This window comes from Camelus dromedarius, chromosome 5 (assembly GCF_036321535.1).
Source record: "Camelus dromedarius isolate mCamDro1 chromosome 5, mCamDro1.pat, whole genome shotgun sequence".
NCBI classification, from domain to species: domain Eukaryota; kingdom Metazoa; phylum Chordata; class Mammalia; order Artiodactyla; family Camelidae; genus Camelus; species Camelus dromedarius.
Window position 1 is genome coordinate 26841786 of NC_087440.1, and position 16834 is coordinate 26858619.

Genomic DNA, 16834 nt, shown 5'->3' on the forward strand with positions numbered 1-16834 from the left:
TAAATTATAATTCATCCATATGGCTAAACCAACAGCACTGACTATGAGGACAGAATGAAGGCCTAAGTTAAAGGAAAAAATTGCTGTGGTAGTAATTAGGGTAATTCTTCAGTAATTAAGCTACCAAGTATATACAGAAAACAAATCCATATACTGTCAAAACACATGCTTTGTCTGTGGTATCGTGTGGTTAAATTAACAGTTACTATACATTATCTACATCATCTATTTTCCTCTCAAAAACCATAGCAGACAGAAAGTGAGAGGAGGGGTGCTCAGCATGCACAAGGTCCTGGGTTCAATCCCCAGTACCTCCATTAAAAAATAAATAAACACAGTTACCTCCCCCACACATACAAAAATATATATTTTAATAAATAAAATTTTAAAAATAACTTTCACTTGTGCATGTTAATAAGTGCAACTAACAATAAAATAAAATAAAGTAGAAAAACAAATGGAGGAGTCAAAAAAAAGAAAGGAATCAAGGAAGATTCCAAGGTTTTGGGCCTGAGCAACAGAAGAACGTAAGAAGGATAAAAATCGTACACACTGTGCTCCTAATGATTCTGTATGTCAAGTTTATTTAGAAAAATCTTTTAACTTCTATTACACTCTGATATTTAGAAAGTAGAAACTCAACCAACTCAAAAGTTCTAACAGCACTTTAAATGCTCTTGGTAGATCCAGAGACGCTCTCTATAAATCAGTATACTAGCTGTCATTTCTGAGGACACCACCACCACCTCTAGTATGTGCTGGACAACAGAACCTCAACATGAGGATGCTTGGACCACACAGAATAATTAGATGACATGGCCTCTGTCTTCTTTATTGTCTGTCTCACCATCTAGGTCTCTCCCTGGGTTTGGATCTTAGGCACAGGGTCTGGATGTAGGGGTAGATGCTTTGTGTGATGTAAAGGGTGGGCCAGGTGAGAAGGTCCAGATGAGATTGCTTTAGGGAAGTGAGAACCACTGTAAAATATTATGCATCAATTCAAGGGGTCAGGCCAACCCTAACAACCAATCGGGAAGAAAAAAACTGCTCAAAGGCATTGTGTGTACTTGTCCAGTTAACTCAGAAGGCATTCTACTTCTTTCTTTCTAAATATTTAGGAAAAACCTTGCTGTAGCCTTCAAACACTAACAACAAGTTTATTGGGGAGGTGGGGGAAAGATGAATACATATAATGAGAAATACGAATAGATGTAAATAAGCATAAAATGGTACAGTATTGCAAAATTCATATCTTTATTATGCTTCTTCCTTTTTTATTTTATGGACTTACTTTACTGTCATTTTAGGCAACTACTATTAACAGCATCTCAGTTGATAATTTCAAATTTGTTGATACCTTTTTTCTCGATTTAGTTGAAAGCAAACACGACCTTCAAAATGCAAATAACTGATCATTTCTCAAGTCCCCAAGAATGTCTGGGACATGGCAAACCTTGAACCAGTCTTAGAAAGAATCATCTAATTCCAGGAAAGTGTAGGAATCCCAGGTCTAATCCTCAGATGGATAAGGACTAGCTGAACGTGAAATGCTTACTGTGGCCAACTTTAATTCTTTCCCAAATCAGATTTTCATGAAACATTTTTATTTCTTTGAGTGAGACAAATGAATTTTTCTAATACTTTATACGCCATTGTTAAAATTCAATTAGAAAATAAGTCTGTGGTCAAATATGAATTATTTTGTTATGTTTAACTTTGGATTATCCTCTTCTCTTTTCTTTGGCATTAGAACAAATTGCAATTACTGAACTCTAAAGATTATAAAACAGCATCTAAGCATTGATATCAGGTATCAAGATTAGAGGAGAATGCAAAGACTGGTGTTAGAGGATAACATTTCTGAGACCAGATGGGGCAAGTTTAGAAAGGTTTTAAGGAGAAAATACAATATTCAATTTTAGAAGGAAAGGGAGGATGGTAACATATTTTGGCAGTAGCTTAGGCTCTTGCTACAAAGGCTATTATTTTCATTATCTTTGTAATTGAATATAATAATATACTTTGCCCTTTCACATAAAATTATATTTCCCATATCTCTATGGGTACGCTTCTCTGAGATTAAGCAAACTGTTTGTAGAACAGGGATTGAAATGAAGAGGGATCATATTCTTTTAAATGACTTTCCTCAGCCCTTTCCGCAGAGAGGATGAGTCAGCCTAGGGCACTCAGCCCTGGGTCAGACCCTACCTGCTTGCACTTCCTCTGCCACAGAGCAGAGACCCACAATCCTGATCCAACATGTAGGAGTCTCATTCCTGCATCTACTCAAGTGGACCTCTCACAAAATTCTGTTTTTCTGTCCATAACGTCTGTGAAGAGAGTTTTCATTTTAAATTCTTCCAGTGTAACAGAGGAAAAAGGTTAAAAAGAAAGTCAACCTCCACCCCGATGCCGCACAAAGTGTCCGCAGTTTCCCACTGAATTGGAGCCAGAAACTCTGCCAATTTTGCCTTCATATCTCTTAGTTATGCCCTGACCCCTCATGACCAGTGGGGCTTGTTGCATAAGATCTGTCTGGGCGCCTTTCTAAAAGTGCTATCTTCGTCCATATTTCAAAACACTCACAGATATTTTATCATTAATTAGTATTCATATTATGTCTCAAACAATCTGTTCACAAATAGGGGAAGTGAACTAGTTGAACAGCTCTTCTGTTTGTCTAGTGATTAACATGGGTGATGTATGTGGAGCCAAAGACCTTTTAAAGTAGGAGGCAGTCAAATGTTGCATAGATAACTCCTAGAGCATTTAGAAGCTTACCTATTTTGGAGGCTGGACTTTTCTGGAAAAACTATACTTGGCAAACAGGGTGGGGAGACACAGTCCTCTTTAAAAATAGACCCATGCCTCTTTGATTCACAGCATCCTGGATTTGCTTTTCATCATGTTAACATGCCACTTGGGAGCTGGCTGGACTCCCTTGTTCAGTGACATATATTTCATAGTGTTTTTTTTTTTTTTTTTAAAAACCATTTGTTCTTTCAACCACAACATGCTTTGCATTTCTCTTTCAAATCTGAGGGTGTATATATAGATTGATCAAAACAATATTTTTAACATTCCAAACAATTTAGAAAGATAGTGGATGGGTGTCAGTTAATCTATTATGTTCATCTCTTCCTCCTCCCCCTCTTCAGCTGCTAATCTTAGAACTTGTGTGCCAAATTGTGTAAGATATTCTTCCAATAGCTACATGTGTGACTCTTTTGTGAGCTCTACAGACAGTTATGAGGACAGATTTGGAGTTGCATATGGGACTGTCACATGGTTTGATTGCCTTGTCTTCCAGGCACTGAGATTTCTTTTCACTGAGCTTTAATACTGAGGAATTTTTAGTTATGATAAAAGTTCAGCAAAGTCTCTATTAAAGAATTTACACACCTCAGGAATGGAGAAGAAAAGAAAGTTTTTACTCACCACCACTCTGTATTTGGCATCTATATATGAACACTTCATATGTTTACTTTTTTTCCAGTAGTGAAAAAAATTCACTGAATTTTTAAGAAAATCAGAGAGTGAAGAGACTTTATTATCCTCCTTGCTCTTTTGGAGCAAGATCTAGTAGATGACAGAAAAGAAAGCAGATGCTTTGTAAAAAGGTCTCAGATAATTCATGTCCAGTTATAGAGTATGATTTGCAGAAAAATGTGATCTATCAACTGTTAGGAGCCAAAAATCCTGTCTCTAGTCTCTGAAATGGTAAGGTGCAAATAAATCCATTGCAACTTTATATACACATATTGAAAACCTTCTTTCAGGACACAAACACCCCAGTCCCTCATCCCCCTGAACCACAGTGCCACCCTTGAGAGACACACAGCCTTAAAACACAGAGTCTTCCTCCTTATCTAATTTCAAATGTTTCTCAAGAATAAACAATGTCCTAGTGATATCTGCATCCAATGAATGAAGACATATGATATTATAAAAGTGTTAATCACACATACTTGTATTAATTTCACCCTGTAAAATGAATACAGTGGTTAAATATTCAGAGCTGCACCTTTATTTGGTTTGAAGTCTTAGTTCAGAAATATTAAAAATGGCTACCATATATTGATTGTTGCTTTGTGCCTAAACTCTGTAAATCAATATCTTACATACATTACTTCCAATCCTCAGAATAACACACCAAGGTAGGTATTTCATCTCCTTCTTCCCAGTTGAGTAAGTTGAATGAGGAGAGAAGTATATTTTCTTATGTCAGACTTTAATTTTCTTTTCTTGTTTTAGGTTGGAGAAGTCATGTACCTGGCTGGGCAAAATGCACTAGTACCTTGCACAATGAAACTTGTTAATGATGGAATACAAACAGAAGTTTCCATGTCCTTAAGCCACACCCTGAAAATTCTGGAAGATCCGCCCAGAGGCGCTGGACTTCTCCACATTCTCACGGCTTGCTGTTACGTAATGAGCAGCAAGTTCATTGCAACACTCTGGATACCTGGCTGAAGAACTTAAGGACACATCAAAAAGGTACCTACAGTATCTGTTTTATTTCTAGTCTACAAAAGAGCAATTTATGAAGAGGTTTTCTCCAGACAATATCAAGTCTTTCTCAGTGCATTTCATAAGGGTTTGAACTAAATCCAGCATTATAAGTTTTGATTGAGCTGTGATGTTCTGCCTCGTAAGTGGCTGTGCACAATTGAGAAAGAAAATTGCTTAATAGAAAGTTATGATCATCACTAACTTTATCTTAATTCTCCAAAGCAATAAGTTAAGAGTTCTTTAAGAGCAGCTTAGCGCTCTTAGAAAATGTTGAAAAATACTCTATTTAGAAACATTTCTGTCCATATGTCACACTGTACTTTCTGGGGATGGGCATTTATCTTTCTGATATTTCGTCACTTAGGGTAAGTTTTATCTTATTTCTCCAAGGACATTTTAAAAGGGCTTTATCTATAAATATTTAACAGAAATTATGTTTTTCAGCATTAGATCTGCACCCTGGTTAGGGGTTGTACCTCCTAGTTATCCAACAGACATCAACAGCCATTTCTGAAATATATTGAATTTAGAACATAACATTATTTGTACAATTGTGTCATCAGAAAGTAATGGATTTTTTTAAGTGAAAAATAGAGTAAACTGATGACTGGAGTTGATTCTAGGAAGAACCCACAAGAATCTGTTCCTTCTTAGTGTTAGAAGTTATGCTGGCAATAAATACAATCATTTACAGATGATATTATCTACCTAGTAAACCCATGAGACATGTGAACCAGTAAAACTAATAGGAGTTTCAGTAAGTTTAGAGTTTAGTAAGATTCAGAGTTTAGTGAGATTGCAGGTATGAAGAAAAGTTGGGGAAACCTTTTACTGTCTAAATATAATGGGGTGGAGGGGAAGACATGTACAGTAGCATCAAAAACTCTTAAGAAATTTCAGGACTTCTATAAAGAAAACCATAAATCTTTATGGCAAGGTGAAGCTTTAAAAATTGGAAAGTTATACCATATTTCTCAATGGAAATGATTTAAAGATACCTGGTTTTTTATTTTTATTTAAAAAATAAATCTAATTTCATTAGAATGAAATCTCACAGGGAATGTGCTTAACACAATGATTCTGAAATAGATATAGAAGAATAAAGCAGGCAAAAATAGCCTGGAAATTTTTACCAAAAGATGAAACTGAAGGAGAGAGGGGAGTATAGAGGAAGAGAAAGAACAAGAAAGTCTCACATGGCCAGATATTAAAATATAACATAAAGATTCAATTAAAATTGTGTAGCATTGGTACAGTAACAGATAATCAGCAGTCGCTCAAACTTGAAATTTCTTGTAAAATTGCTTTTACATTTGTAGAGGTGGGAGTATTTCTCAGGTCCAGCAGGTACACAGAGGTCATGCTGCCTGTTGCTGATTTGGCAAAGCTTGTTTTGGAGCTGAGCCTGCGCATTGCTGCTTCTGCTGAAGAGGAGTCTGCCAGCAGTCCCCAGGAGCCGCTTCTTACTTCGGGTATGACACGTGGAGTTTGTCTGAATCCAGTAGGGTCTAAGGCTTGCGTATCTGAGAGCCTTTCCTCTCCCCATGACTCCTGGTGTCTGAGGAATTCTTATGAAAGTTGCTTTCTTCAGTTGAAAGGGAAAATATTTACTGGATTTGTGCTTTATTTTAATTTATTTTTGCCATGACTGACATATTTGAATTTGAGCTATTTCACAGATACCCTCCCCCAGCCCTGTCCCAGTGGCTTTGTTTGGTATTCAGTGCAAGCTAAAAGTAAGATAATATAAAATTTTTAATTATTTAAGCTAAACTTAAATTGTAATATAGAGTAAATATATTTCTTCATAATGTTATTTCTTCTCACTTATCCACAGATGTGGGTCCCAATTTGGAAAGAATTTCACTAAGGAAAATTTGTAGCTTATTTTCAGTGAAGTTAGGGACAAAATAAATACTGGTCAATCTTTATAGATTTTGAAAAATAAGGTAATTTGTAGGCATGCCAACCATACCCACTTTACAACTACATGTAATGAAAATTACCATATCACAGAAAATTTGAGAGTTCCAGTTAGCAGTATTTAGTTTCCTGCTTAGGTAACGTCTATTTAGGTACTGCTTATAGTAATTTGTTACAGAATCATTGTATCTGATTATTTTGGTACTTTAAGACAGTGCATTTTTAGCTAAGAAAGGGAGTTTGGGAAAGATCATTTTGCTGAGCTGAAATTTATGTCCAGTGTTGTAAGGTATAAAGAATGTATCTATAGTTTTGCTTTTAAAATGACTTGCTATTAGAAGTTAAGTGATCGTTTTTATAATTTTCTATAAAATGAAAGAAAAGTGTTTTTAATTTAATTACCCATGTCTGAAAGGATATTTGAGTATATTCTTATTGGAAGAATTAGCAATTTGAACATATCATAATGAGCTATTATACTCTTTCCAGAATTTTTTTGGTTCTTTGGTTTTCTTTGAAGGCGTGAGGAGGGTACAGACTGACATAATATTATTCAACATGCTGATACTTCTTAGGATCATAATGTTGGTTGTTAAAACTTTACTAAATTGACTTGACAGTTTCAAATTAAGTATCATCTTGTGTTTTTCCTTTCTCCATATCTTTTTAATGACAGTGTCATATAATATGATGGTTTTATTAGTGGTTTTGCTATCTCATTCATCAGAGTAATCAATGGGGAAAGGAGCCATATGGGTTGTAGTCCATTTGTATTGGAGGGGACAGATGGCATTATTGATAGATGGAAATATTCCAAATATTTATTGTATAATGATATCACAGGGACTCTGACTTCTGAATTTTAATACTTTATTTTCTACAGTAGCTGGCAAATTAAGTTATTCAGTTACCACATATCCATTTAATCATATCAATGTGTGAATTGTAGCATTAATTACCTTTCAGTCAATACTTTATTTTATATGATGGGCATTTCTTTTTCTAAGCTTTTGTGTTTACTTATCTGATTTCTGACCAAGCTATCAGTTTGGGCTTGAGGATTTTAAAGCTTAAAAACAATCTTTGGAGCAGACAGTATATAAAGAGAGGATGCCAGAAGTGAACAAAGTGAAGATTCCATAATGGTTCTTTCCCAATATCACCTTTGTCCCATGGGAGGTCAGAGAGAAGAGGGAGTCTTAAAGAATCTTTCCTTTACATTTGCATCTTGTGTAAGTTTTTACCCCTGAGAGACTGCCTTAAATTATGTTCTAATATAACTGTGGACATAAGGACATAATGATGTAATTCAGGTTCTGGTTATATTTTATTTCCTCAATTTGAAATTGGGTCATTCTAGGAAGGATTACAGCTGGTATAGTATCATTAATGGACCATCCTCCTAAATGTTTGACATCATTCCAGAATCACATTTGTGCTGCGAGAAAAAAGTGAAATCCAGTGAGAAAGAGGTCTTCACTACTTTTTTATTTTATATTTTTGTATTGCTTTAATGCATACTGAATGCCTTACTTTTGCAATCACTAAGTTAAACGTGATAGATTGAGTCATTCTAAAAGTTCTGTTGCCATTGTTTCATTTTTAAAATACTATCAATCCCTATTATTGAAGGCCTACTATGTATTTAAGCACTGCTGGAAGCTCCCTGATATTAACCTCCAGGTTACTTACTATTTTACTTAGGAAGTAGTGTAAATTCCTTGAATAGTGACCTTTTTTCCCAAACTAAAACTTAGGACACATTGCCCAACAGTGTTTTTTTTTAATTTGTTAATTTATTGCTGTACAAAAATTACAGAGGTATTAAAATCTAAAGGCTTTTGCATTTAAATTATAAATTTATCAAGTTACCTTCATTACTGACTGACAGCACTAAATTCCCAGTACCTACCTATCTGCCTGGCACAGGTCAAATTTGTTTGTTGATTGAGATACTGATAAACAAGGTAGGGTGATGCCATCCACAAAGACAACTGGAAATATAGAGTCTGGTTATATGCTTTCAAAATGATAGTGTGATCCCACTAATGAAATAGAAACTTTATACTAAATTTTGATAGGATCAAACGTTAAAAAAAATTTCTTAGAGAAATTGACTATGTAATTATATTGGAATACTAAGTTGACCAAGCTTTATTTAGTCAAAATACCTAATAGTGTTCAGTGGGCCAAGAGGACAAGATAATGTAGGCCTATCCAGAGATATCCCGTTCAAACAGACTCTGTATGATTTAGGGCAAAATACTTGCATTCCTACTGCTCTGGCAAGTACGAATGGACTAAACACACCCTGCTGACTCCAGATTTCTCTAACACTGTAGGACAACTTCTGAAGCACTGATTTAAATGGCGGAGATAATATTCTGATAGAAATCTCAGGACCAATAATAATCCAAGAAAAAGACTAGCACTAAACCAAGTGATATGGCATTTGAAATAGTCTGCATATATTTACTATTCCTTTTTTTTAAAAAAATCAAAGTCTAAGTAAAGTAAAAGATATGAATATTTTGTTGTCACTAAAGCCTTCTATTTCCTTTATTTGTGAAATAAATATATATGAGTGCTTCCCAGTAAAATTTGGGAATAATTTTTAATCTGAACTTTGTATCATATTTCCACCCTTTAACCTTACTTGATTTTTTTTCTCAATTTGCTCATTATCAGTGTTTGTCTCTCTCCTGCTCCCCTCTCTCCTTTAACACTCTTTCAGGCCCTGAGAGACAAAGAATTAAAGACAGACAGACAGATCACCTATTACTTTGAGTCACCAAACAGGAAAAGTTCCTCTCAGGCAATACTTCAGTGTAGTTATATTATTATATGGTTACTGTTATTTAAGAAGATTTTATTTCTCTCTTATTTTAAATTTTGTATCTTTGAATAACTCTCTTCACTAATTTTGCTAGAGGTATTTCTCATGAAAGTTCTTATCCAGAGTTTTGGGTATGACCCATCTCCTCCCCACCAAAAAAGATTATGCCTTCTTAAAAGTAAGACATGAAGACTAAACCTCAAAATTTAATTTGGATTCCAGTCATTTCATATGACCCCAAGTTATTTAGAGACAAAAGACATTACAATTATGTTTTAAATAAGCAAGGCCTGTGTGGAAGTAAATTTTTAAAATAATATTTTAAGAGCACCAGAATATTTATCCAACTATTCTTTAAAGATGAAATGCTCTTACAGAGGAAATAAAATAAAGGTGCTCAATAATAAATTTCTACATGTAGTCCTGAGTCATTTGCACTTTGATTGAATCAAATTTATCAGAAGAACATTTTTTCCAGGCAGCCCACTTAATTTCTGAAGACAGGATGATAGTAACTGATCATGCCAGTGAATAAAGAAATAAATTTTGGCATACTGAGGCAGCATATACGCTGAAGTTCTTGAACAAAAGCAGCCTGTCAATTATGGTGCATTTAAGTACAGTAAAGATTGATGTTTGCCAAATGTCAAATCAGAGAGGAGAAAAATGTTTTCAAGCTTAGGAGACTGCCAACAATAAAAGGGAAAATAAATAAAAATTTAGATGTACAATATTGTTATACCTTGTCAAGGAAATGTTAATTGAAATCAGGCCTCCTTTTTGAAAAACATAAACGTAGAAACTTCACCAAAAGACTACTCAAGAGTCTGACAATCAATGCAAAAGCAGAATTTTGAAAGGTACAAAGTGACGGCTGATATTAACAAAAATTGTGCTGTTAGATTATCAAAAAGCTGTGCCCTCAATTTCATTGTCAACGATCTCCTACTGATTAATTAATATAATCAGTTATGGTTTAAAAGAAAGCTAGGTGTTTTGAAAAATATCGACATAAACCATGTGGGACACCATCATGAACTCAATAGTTAAAATATGCAGGTTTCTGTTTATTTCTCCTGCATTATGAGGTTTACGACATTTATTTGGTAGCTAGATATTGTTTTGAATGTGCAGTGATTTGAGTTATTGAAATACAGTTCACTTATGATCCATGTTAAGAACATGCAGTGCATTCAAATAACTAGGTAACATTAGGCCTTTCATCTCAGAGCGGTACATTTCATTTCCCTAGGGTTGGGATTAAATTGAGATTTTGTATTCATTTGAAGTATAATTGTAATGAGAATATTTAACATGGGTCAAACGGAGAATAGTGGCACCCTGGAAGTGCTTAGAAATAATTTGCTTTTTTTATACATTGTTCCACAGTGGGATTGAAAAAGATTACCACACCTTGTTTAACAATGTTATATTGTTCTATTTGTGAATCTAATGAAATCTTTGGCAGAAAAGAACACAAATTGCTCAAATGAATTTCTGAAAATAGGAAGGCATCTGAATCAAATAATTACACATTTGAAGTACATGAGACACTATTAACAATCTTTACCTACAGAAAATCAGAGATGTGTATATATATTTTTAAACTCTTAATGTTTCCTTTTTATTCCCATAATGGAAAGGAGGGGGAAATTGTATTTTATTTGCCCACAGACATGGGAAAGAATTACCCAGCAGAGCTATGTATCCATAACAGATTTTTCCAGACTCCTTTTTCCCCTGAAGCAGTCTTTTTATTTGTGCACCTTAAGTGATTTTCCATCTTTCTCACTGAAGGGCTCAGGTATATTAGCACCACTCTCCCTCTCAGGACATTGACTTTGTTAAAGCTGAGAGGAAATAAATTATTTCTTTGTGCTGGTTGTTTGTGAGTGCTAAACTGGATCAGCTGTGAGTAAAAACGGACCTGTCACTGAATGACCAGCTACTGAAAGCTATGTAAAAATTAGATTACATTAGATGGTATCACAGATCTTAGAGAAAGTTTCTTTACAAAAGAATGCAAATGTCGGTAGAATTCATTAAGCTATAACAGGCTTTTCAGAAACTGTTTCAGCACTAAAACATACCCAGTGATCGCTTAGGGCTAGATCACACTGTCTCAGAAGAAAATAAGTTAGGTCAATGTAACAGGCTAAAATGATACACCACTTTGTTAGAGAGTTACAGGCTTTTGCCCTGAGTGGAAATGTATTTATGTTGAGCGCATTCTAGGATGGAAGCTTGTTTGAATGTTCCAATAAATCCAATCATTACTTCAGGAAACAAAGAAGTATTGCTTACCCAAGAATTGTTAAAGGGAAAGTGCTCCATTTGGTAAACTCCCTGTGGTAACGTGGACATTCTGCTGTGTGACTGCCATCCTTGGTCTTCCCAATATCACTGGGAGTAAATAGATGAATACAGTGACTATTCATTGTCTGTGCTTGATGCAGCCCTTTCAAATGTGCCTAGAAAACAGCTGCTATATTGTCCATAGTAGAGACAGTCCACGTCAATATCTGGAACATGGCGAAGATGCCTAGCAATAGCACTATCATTTAAGATTATTCTGGAAGTTCTAGACCATTCAATAAGGCAGTGAACTGATACAAGATTCATTAGAAAAAAAGGAGAGCAAATTTTCATTTTTATGAAGTGTATAATCCCATACAAGATAATTTACATCAAACATACCTAAAATTGCCCAGGGCTTTTTCATCTTGTTTCAGAAGAAGATGGTAAATTGGGATGGTGAGGATGGGCTGACATAATATGACTTTTCTAATACATTTCAGAGTCCTGTCTTAAGAAAATGTATATTTATGTTGAGCACATTATAACGTGGAGAAACTCCAGTATATCAACTGGAAATCTACTTGAACTTAAAAAAGAATTAAGATGGCAGGATATAAAATAAATAATACACTTTTAGAATTTTCCATCCATCGATAATATCTTGATTTGGGGGTGAGGAAGAGGGAAAATAAATTTGTGGTAATAATCACAATTATAAAATATCTGGTAATATCCTTAATACAGATTGTACAAGACCCCTGTCTGGAAGAAATTACAAAACTTTCTTAAGCAACATACACACAAAAAAAAACAACAAATAAATGTCAAGAATTATGCTTCTGAATGGGAAGATTGTAAAGATGACAATTAATGTACAGGTGTAATCTTAGCACATCAGTCAAAATTCTAGTGGGATTATTTTAGGAACACAAAGAAATTATTCTAAACATTTAGGATTCAGACTAGCAGAGGTATTAATAAGGAGAAATGTATATAAAATATGAAAATGTTTTCTAACACTGTATTTTGAATGAATGGCGTGGTACAACTACAGCCAGAATCTATACTTAGATCAGTAAAACGGAACAGATAAGCATAAAATTAACCCTAGCATTTCTACGAACCAAATATGACAGAAGCTCCTAATAATGTAGATGGAATAGATTATTCAGTGAAGGGTTGTAAGAGATTTGGCCAGAATTTGAGGAGAAAAAAAGAATGATAGAATGGAATTCAGACATTAAATATGTTTTTAAGAATTTTAATTATATAGAAATATTCATAAAATAGGAAAAATATGAAAATATTTATACAATATGAGCCTAGTCTGGTAAAATACATACACATATACACATATATGTATACAGAACACAGAGAATAAATTGATAGAAATTATACCAAAACAATATATATGGAAAAAAAAGGACGGGGGTTGTTGATATGACTGCAGGTGATTTTAGTTTTCTACTTTATACCTTTTTGTAATTTCCAACTTTTAAATTATGGTATATTACATAATCAGAAAGATAAAAATTTTTGTCTTTGGTTTTTAAAGCAGCCTTCGTGTTTTCCAAGTGCAGCCATCCCTTAATATCCCTGGGGTATTGGTTCCAAGATCTTTTGCAGATGACAAAATCCAAGGATGCTCAAGTCCCTTATATAAAATGTCATATGTAGTATTTGCATATAACCTAAGCACATCCTCCCGTATACAGTTGATCCTTGAACAAATTGGGTATGAATTGCATGGGTGAATTTTTTTCAATAAATATACAGTCAGCTCTTTGCATCTGCAGATTCTACTAACAGCAGTTCAAAATTTCCATTCCCACGGTTGGTTGAATATGTGGATGTGAAACCCGAAGATATGGAGGGCTGGCAGTACTCATTGTACTACACCATTTTATATAAGGGACTTGAGCATCTGTGGATTTTTTTATCTGCAGAAGGTCCTGGAATTAATTTCTGGTGGATATCGAAGGACCACTATACTTTAAATAATCTCTAGATTACTTAGAATACCTAATATAATGTAAATGCTATGTAAATAGTTGTAAATAAAATGTAAATGCTATGTAAATAGCTGCTGTTGAGGCAAATTCAAGTTTTGCCTTTTGGAACTTTCTGGAATTATTTGTTTCAAATATTTTTGATCTGTGGTTGGTTGAATCCATGAATGGTGAATCCACAGATATGGAGGGCCAACTGTACATAACAAGTAGTATATATTTTCTAGCATAAAATACAGACTTTCTTCTAGAAGATACAGTTTTTTTGTTGTTTTTAGTCTCTAAAATCAGCAGGCTTTTTTTTTTTTTTTTTTACCTTTTCAATGATGTACAGTTAGAGTATAAGCAGGGAGCATACAGAAATGCTTACCATTGTATTTCCAACACCCATGGCTGACACATATCAGCATGCAGTAAGTATTTGACTAAAGAAGTAATTAATCAATATAAAACTCATCTATTTCCCAACAAGTATTAATGAATTAACTCTTTCAAATAATCTTTTCTGTATTGTCATTTTTTGGGGGTAGGGGGGGAAGTCCAATCAAGAAATACCAATCCTTTGATTAGCTAAGTGTCCGATTTGGACCATAAAAATTTTCCTGTTTTTATTGAAACCTTCTTAGATGTGGTATAGTACACAAGGCAAGAACTGAGAAGACCAAAGAAACATCTGACCACCTTTTATTCTTTCATACTACCCCTGGAATTCTGTCATCTTCCTGGAGATTGAACTTATTTCTTTTGGGGAGGCCAAGGCTTCTCCCATGGGAAAGGAGAAACCACTCTACTGCACCTCTCCCTTGAAGAGCTCAATTTTCAGTTCTTAGAGAACCATTTTGCATTAAAACGACTCCCTGGAATCTACATTAAAATGGCACAATGTTGAATCCTTACCTTTCTCCCAGTCCTGGTGCTCTCATTTTAGGATTTTTTTTTTCTTTCTTCTGTTATATACCCACTCTCCTTTTGCTTTCCACTAAGCAGAGTCATTTGCATTCAGCTATTTTGTGTAAGTGAATTACCTCATTCTTTTTTATGACACAAGGACTCTTCAGATAAAACTTTGATAATCTGTCATCCTTGCTTTACATTAAAAAAATAAAAAAGAACTAATGACATGAAAAAGAATTGATCTAGAAATCAAGAAATTTGGGTTCTAGTCTTTACTGTTTTTCTCTGCGCCACGAGTTAAAAGAAATGGCAGTTAAATCAACTGTTGCAAAATCTTAATATTACCTTCTATCTCTAACGGTCTTTGAACATTTCATTCATTTATTCAACTAACACCATTTATTGAATTCCTACTAATTTCTCAGCACTGTGCCAGGTATTTATTTGGGCTGTAGAAGTGATGAAGAGATCATTCTTACCTCCATGATATGGTTGCACTGCTTTCTTTATGCGACAGTGAGGGAGATGATTCTTCTATAACTGAGATATTGAATCTTGGTTTCTGATTAAGCTTCCTAGGCAAGGACTTCTGCAATTAAAGCTTTAAATTTTGTGATATTATTCTATCAAGAGAACAGGACATTATATTTTTTAAATTATTTCTGTATTTAAAAGTATTTGGAATGTTGTTTTATAAGAATACATTTATATTTTTATAACCACTGTAACAGTAGGGTACTACCCATAATTCAACTTTTAAACAAGTATTGAGCAGGCAGCTCTCTTCATGACAACTTTTCAGATGAAGACTTCTGATCCTGTTAATGCTTGTTATTACTTTCAAAATATAGGAAGATACACCTTTGGTATCCCTCAAGAAAAACTTAACACATTTCATTTTTGTTCACCTGAGGAAATTGCTTTTAAAAGAAAATATCCAGATAGCTTTCCAAGATGAAGAGTGTTCTGGTTTTCACTTGACTCAAAGGGTAGAATAAATGAATAATTTTGTATGCAAGTTTCTTGGTTTGCTTACAACTTTCTGCTAAGACTCCAGAGACCTTTAAGCAAAGGATTCCACCAATTACATTTGTTGTATGTGTATGTGTGTGTACATCTTTTTCAGAAAGCATATGTTAGTGGGGCTATTAAGCAATTAGCTTCATGCATATAGATAGTTCATTTTGCACCAAACCATATGATGTGACTGGAATTTATAGAAAACCATCTTTCTTGCCAGGAATTGAGGCGAGTTAATTCTCTAGTTTGGAGAAGTGTGGTCTTATGGCTGCAATCTGTACCCTTAAAAATTAGGAGCCTAGAAATCTATATTCAATAGCTTAAAAAAGCACATAAAATATAAAGGTTTGTCTTTATAAAATATAGAAATTGGAAAAAGAAAAACAAAACGTAAGTAGCGTACCTGATTCATGTCGCATGCTCACTACATGTTTGTTAACTTACAATGAAGTAAAACCAGCAGGGGTTGAGATTAGAGGTTTTGGGGTTTTTTTAAAAAATAAAATACATGCCATGAGGTCTTATGTCCTTGTCAGATTTGGCTCTGAGCTCTCTAGCAGTCAGTGCAAAAAGGGAAATGCAATCAGTGAAGGAATCTGTGATGTCAATGAGATAAAAACAAACTGGCTGCTCAGGGGAAGCCCAGCTCTTTCTAGAAGTTTAATAACTATTTACAGAATGAACGAATGATGCTGACATCTGAGAAAAATTTCTCCCATTTGCATTTTCAGGAGGTCACTTGGCTCTTCACCCTCTTTACAGCAAATGACAGAGAACTTCACATGGCTATTTTCCAACTCAGTGCCTAAGAGTTCTTCAGGAAAATTGCGTTGATGGAGGTGAAACACAGCCACAGCCTGATAATAGGCCTTAATTCAAACAATATTCTGAAAGACCTAGAAATCCTGAAGCAGAGGTAGATCAGTTGCATTCACTTCAGGCATGGATATATTCTCCATGTGTAAAGTAAAATTCATTGCCACCTTTTGAAGTTCTAGCTGCATTTTACAAAAGGAGTGTGTTACCATCTTGTCTTATTTTTATAGCATTCATATCCCTGGCCACAACCGTTAATCAGGTTTTGTTTTTGGTTTTTTTTTCTCTTTTGGGAGTGGTGGAGATTATACTAAAAATCCATGGAATGTCTACCACAAGATGTAAAATTCTACATGATTGGCCTTTTGTAAATATTAAGCAAAACCAGTAAATCAGAATGATCAGATTAACATATTTTAGCAGAAGCATCCATATGAAAGGAAATGTTGACATTCTTTATGAAAGCTGCTTTTTCCCTTTACTGCTGCCATTTTTATTGTGGATTTCCCTGTTCAGCACTTAGTTC

At 34.5% G+C, this 16834-nt stretch overlaps 1 long non-coding RNA gene across 1 annotated transcript in view; it reads left to right on the forward strand.

The window, feature by feature from the left end:
• LOC135321289 (uncharacterized) overlaps positions 1–4574 on the forward strand; it is a 118513-nt gene extending 113939 nt beyond the window's left edge. The window contains exon 6 of the long non-coding RNA XR_010380888.1: positions 4255–4574. This is a non-coding gene — a long non-coding RNA (uncharacterized LOC135321289). The remainder of the gene's footprint in view (positions 1–4254) is intronic.
• The last annotated feature ends 12260 nt before the right edge of the window (positions 4575–16834 follow it).